This window comes from Seriola lalandi, unplaced genomic scaffold (genome assembly GCF_002814215.2).
Source record: "Seriola lalandi dorsalis isolate HSWRI2012SDOR001 ecotype SW California unplaced genomic scaffold, Sedor1 jcf7180002054981, whole genome shotgun sequence".
Taxonomy (NCBI): Eukaryota; Metazoa; Chordata; class Actinopteri; order Carangiformes; family Carangidae; genus Seriola; species Seriola lalandi.
In genome coordinates, this window is record NW_019525661.1 from 68,718 (window position 1) to 74,133 (window position 5,416).

Consider the following 5,416-nt stretch of genomic DNA (forward strand, 5'->3'; position numbering starts at 1 on the left):
GAGAACAACACATCTGTGATAAAGGAAGGTCTGGTGATTTCTCTGTTAAGGCCCAAACAACAACAGACAAACACATCAACACAAATGTTCCTGAGCAGTGAAATCCTCCATGGCTCCAGCTCCACCTAAAGAAACTCCAACATCAACACAACAAGAAACCAGAAGAGGTCAAAGTGCTGACGATGACTCAGCAACAAACACAAAGACACAAAATACATTTAGGAACTCAAACACACATTTGAACTCACTTCTGTCTATTTCAGTTTACACAACTCTGCTGTGTCTCCATAATAGTAAAACCGAAGTCCAGCATAGAGAGGCTGAGTGAATGTGGTCTGGACTCTGTGGAGGAGAGTCATGGTTTCAGAGACGCTGTAGAAGGACAGAACACCTGCTCTGTGATCCAGGTACACTCCTACTCTGGAGGACCGAGGACCTGAGACTGGAGTGCTGATGTTGTTGGACCAAAATGAAAAACTGTCTTGGTAACAATATAACGCCCATGATTTGTGATTGTATCCAAATCTACATTCCTTTGAGCTCCCTGCTCTGCTGATATTCTTGTATGCGACTGCTACAGAAACTCCTTCCTCTCCTCTCCACCTCCCAGTAACAACGTCCAGTCAGACTCTCTCTACTCAGGACCTGAAAATATGTAGTGAATCTGTCTGGGTGACTAGAATAAGACTGTTGTTGACTCATTAATGTTGCTTTTCTGTTTCCCTCAGATAATAACAGAAGTGTATTTGCTGTGTTTGGATCCAGTGTGATTTCCTGTGAATATTTTAAGAAGTCAGCTCTGGTCCTGGGCTCTGGTTGTGACAGTAAAACATCCACTTCAGTCAGTGTCAGTGAGATGTTTGTCCATGTGTCTCTCAGAATGTCCTGTAGTTTCTCTCTGAGCTGTGACACAGCTGCTGTCACGTCCTCAAAGTATCTCAGAGGACGGATATTGATGCTGGATGAGTCTGTAGATTCGCTGAGTCGTGACAGTGAGGGGTAGTTGTGTAGAAACTGGTTGTGATCCTCTGTGTGTGAGAGCTGCATCAGCTCAGCGTCTTTCCTCTTCAGCTCAGTGATCTCCTGCTGCAGCTTCTCCTGAAGCTCTTTGACTCGACTCACTTCAGTTTTCTGCTGGGATCTGATCTGCTGCTTCACATCAGAGCTTCTTTTCTCCATGAGACGGATCAGCTCAGTGAAGATCTTCTCACTGTCCTTCACTGCTTTATCAGCAGAGCCATTGATGGCCTTCACCTCCTGTTGAAGCACCTTCACATCTTTCTCTCTGTCCTGGATTCTCTGCTGGATTTGTTGTCGACTCAGCTGGAGCTCTCTCTGCCTCTCAGTCCTTTCTGCTGCAGCTGAGACTGTGTCGTGGCCTTTATGTTCATCCACAGAGCAGAGATAACAGATACACTGCTGATCAGTGCGGCAGAACATCTTCATCACCTCATCATGACGAGAGCAGATGTTCTCCTGGAGCTTCTTGGAGGGCTCCACCAGCTTGTGTTTCTTTAATGGGGCTGCATCATAATGAGGCTGCAGGTGTTTCTCACAGTAAGAGGCCAGACAAACCAGACAGGATTTCACAGCTTTCAGTTTTCTCCCAGTGCAGACATCACAGGCCACATCTTCAGGTCCAGCATAGCAGTGATCAGCAGGAGCAGCTTGGAGTCCAGTCTTCTTCAGCTCCTCCACTAAAAGCGCTAACATGGTGTTTTTCACCAGGACAGGCCTCGGTATGAAGGTCTGCCTACACTGAGGGCAGCTGTGGATTCTCTTCTGATCCTCTTCATCCCAGAAGCTTTTAATACAGCTGATGCAGTAGCTGTGTCCACAGGGAATAGTCACCGGATCCTTCAGTAGATCCAGACAGACGGAACAAGAGAAGGTCTCCCGGTCCAGCTGAACTCCTTTCTGCGCCATGTCACCTCTCAGTGTCAACGACTGTCTGAGTTTCACTTCCTCAGAACTGAAATGGGTTCCACCCATCTTCAAACTGTGGATCTGAAGGGGAGGGAACAAGGAAATACCTGAACAGAGTGGAGCTGGCTGTGTTTGAGAGCAGGAAGAAGAGGGAGGGTTATCAGGCTTTGACAACATAAAGTTCAGAGTATGAGAAATAAAAAAGGAGCTCTCCAGACTTACTCACCATAAACAGATAACAACAGCACAAAGTCCGTATCAGTGTTTAGATAACTGATCCCTTTGGCTTCAGGTGTCGACCTCTTTGCTGTTTGCTGATGTTTTCAGGAGACAAACAGTCCTAATACAAACCAATATATTTATCAAACTAGAGACAGGATGAGCTTCACTTGTATTTGGATATAAATATGGATTTAGCTGAGAAGTGATGCAGTTCTCTCAATACAGTGGAACAACTGATGTCATGACCAGAATATGTATATATATATAAAACTTTCCCATCTGGACTGGGTCAGAGACGTTGGATCCTTCCTATAGCAAGGTTAGGGTTAGAGTTCACTGACTTCTTGAAAATGACTTCTCTCACCTCAAACATAAATGTCTGCAACTAAACTACCTGGTATAAAAGCTTCATGCACCAAACCACACCCACATCACACTGTTGACAACTCAGCACAGTGAAGTGTCGCTCATCTACTGAAGCTCCTTCACTGTGTCTTCAGGTAAGATACTGTGAAAGTGTAATTGCATGTCACCTGTCCTTATTGTTTTCTGCTTTTACTTTGGTGCCATCTGATGGTAGGATGGAGAATGACACTGTCAGATAAAGCAGAGACAGCAATGTGTTGCTCTGCTTGACTGCATCAGTGATGGTAACATGAGCGGTTATCACCACAGTGTAATATCTGTCGTCAGGATTTAACTAAAGTTTTGAAGAATATTTTCTTATTGCAGTTCCACAACTCACAATCCATTCTCTCTACTTTTCTGCTCTAACCAGGTCTGAATAACAAACCGTGTTCACTGAGTGAGTGCACAAAACCAATCTGAGAAAAATCAAGCGACAGAAAACCTCAGTAAGGACGGAGCGCCGTTACCGTCTGTAGTAAAAGATATTGTAGAGGATTCTATGAACATCGTTCACCAGTATTGGTAGTTTGCTGTGCTGTATGTTTTCTGTGTTCTCTTGGGAGTCGAGTGACACGGCCACTTTAAGGGAGAAGGTGGCTAAATGAAGAGGAATCACTACTTTGCTCTGGAGGAGGGAAGTTACTGTTACTGCTGTTTACACTGCAGGTCAGAGACAGATGTGAAGGGTTTGACCTCTGCAGCAGAAACAGTCAGAGGAGGAAGATGAGGCTCACAGTGAAGAAGAAGAGACGCTCACACAGAGAAGAAGCCCAACAAGTTCAGGGAAGTGGACTGTATACTGACAGACCTGAGGACAAATGTGTAGCTGAACACTGGATATCCGTTAGTATTTCTCTCCATCATCTTGGACACTGGGTATAAATGGGTTAACTGGAGAGGTCTTCTTTTGTGTGTGATGTGATTTGTTCATGTGTCTCCCCCCAGTGTAAATAAAGGTGTGTTAAACTGGGTCTCAGCCAGTCAGTGGTCGTTACATCCCATTGTTTTGTTTCCATGTTTTTATGAAACATAATATAAGAAGCTGTTTGTCTGATCACCTGCTCCTTTCCTCTTTCTGTCGGGTCTGTGTTTGTCCAGCAGGTGTCGCCCTTGTCTCAGTCTGTCTCTGTGACAGTTATCTACAGCCATGTTGAAGAGTTAGTGTCAGTCAGTGTTGTTTTCTGACTCTTTCCATCAATGGAATTAACATAAAGTAACATAACAAGTTTAATCAGCCCAGTCATGTATGAATCAAAACTATTTATACATTTTAACCAGTCTGTGTTTGTCCAGCAGGTGTCGCCCTTGTCTCAGTCTGTCTCTGTGACTGTGACAGACTCATACAGTCATTTCATTTGTTTTAGCTGTAAAGACGTTTCAGTGATCAAACTTTTTCACAGATGAGTTTTACATCATCTCCAGAAGCTTTGATAGAATTTCTAAAACACTGAGACACACCGTCACACTGTGATATTAACTTTCTATCACCCATTTCAGTGGCAGTTTCACCGTGTGACAAAGAGAGGAGCTGGACTCTGATCCTGATCCTCCAAACTACAGGGCGAGTTTCATCTTCACTTTACTTTGTGTTAGCATCTGCTAACTGCTCGTCTCCAAAGGACGCTGCTGATTTTATTTAGATAGATAGCCGGCTAGCTAAACTGTCATCATATGTTACTTTAACTATTATTACGCTGAACAGAGCAGAAATCATGTGGCTGTTCAACACGGTTCAGTTCTGTATGATAACAACTTATAATGTAGATAGGAAAAAGAGCTGGACTCATCTGTTTCAGGTTCCCTGGTACATTTGCAGTGTGACAATGTCAATGCGGTTTTTTTCTTTGTTCAATTTCAGGTGAAACAGGAAGCTGTATTCACCACTTCATGATCAGCATTGAGGGGCATGACCTTTGTGAGGTCACCCAGCCAGCTGACCGCGCTGGCTGCAGTCTTTTCTACTCACTACAACTTCAGTCTTCAGTCCCAACATGACGCTGCATCAACACTGGAATTCATTCAGAGGTGAGATGCTTACCTCCTTCAGCTGGTGCTGTGAGCTCACAGCAGCTTTGATCATGTTGACCTTGTGTTTGTTGAGTTTTGTCTCACATGTTACATACAAGCTGCTTAAAACATCTGATCACTGGAGCATGTTAATGAAGCTTTTCTCACACTAATCAAGGTGAAACTATTACTTCCAAAACTACTATTATTTAATCTGCACCATGAAAGTACACGTTTCTATTTCCCCACCTGAATACACACTCTTATTGTTCAGGCCAATCCTGACAGAGGCACCGAGGCTGGACGGGTCAGTCTGGGGAAGGTCACCCAGAAAAAGATGGCATCAGTCGACCCTTGTGTCTCCAGTCTACTAAAGAAATGAAGGACTTTGAGTCTTACTCTACATAAGTCAGTTCACACACTCACTCACACACACACTCTTTTTTTCAGTTCAATTCACTCCTGAAGCTGTTCCCTCATACAATCCTTATAAATACACACATACAGTACAAAAGCTTATGTTAGAGAACCACTTGATTATTTTTGATAATATTTCTTGTTTATTTACGTTCAGTGTTTAATGGTCATGCAGACTACAACACTTGTTAGAGATCTTTTTTAAATGACTGAAATTTTGGTTTATTTGTTGTGTTTTCACAAGCTTCATAAAGAGACGTGGTTTGTAAAGACACTTTGAGTATTTCAGTATTATTTGTCTTTAAATTTTTAAGCTGCAATTTACCATGTTTATGTTTATTCAATGTAGTAAAATATAGTTTTATAGCAAGGCTGCCAAGGAATAATTTCTCAACTCATAAAGTATAGGAAAAAATGTTAGCAGTTGATTTATCAA

At 42.9% G+C, this 5,416-nt stretch overlaps 1 pseudogene across 1 annotated transcript; it reads right to left on the bottom strand.

Annotated features, from left to right (window-relative positions):
• Positions 1–6: 6 nt before the first annotated feature.
• On the bottom strand, positions 7–2,267 carry LOC111648371 (tripartite motif-containing protein 16-like; annotated as a pseudogene). Its single transcript, XR_015436644.1, has 2 exons — positions 2,153–2,267; positions 7–2,007 (listed from the first exon to the last, which is right to left on the bottom strand). The product of XR_015436644.1 is annotated as a tripartite motif-containing protein 16-like (transcript).
• Positions 2,268–5,416: the final 3,149 nt, after the last annotated feature.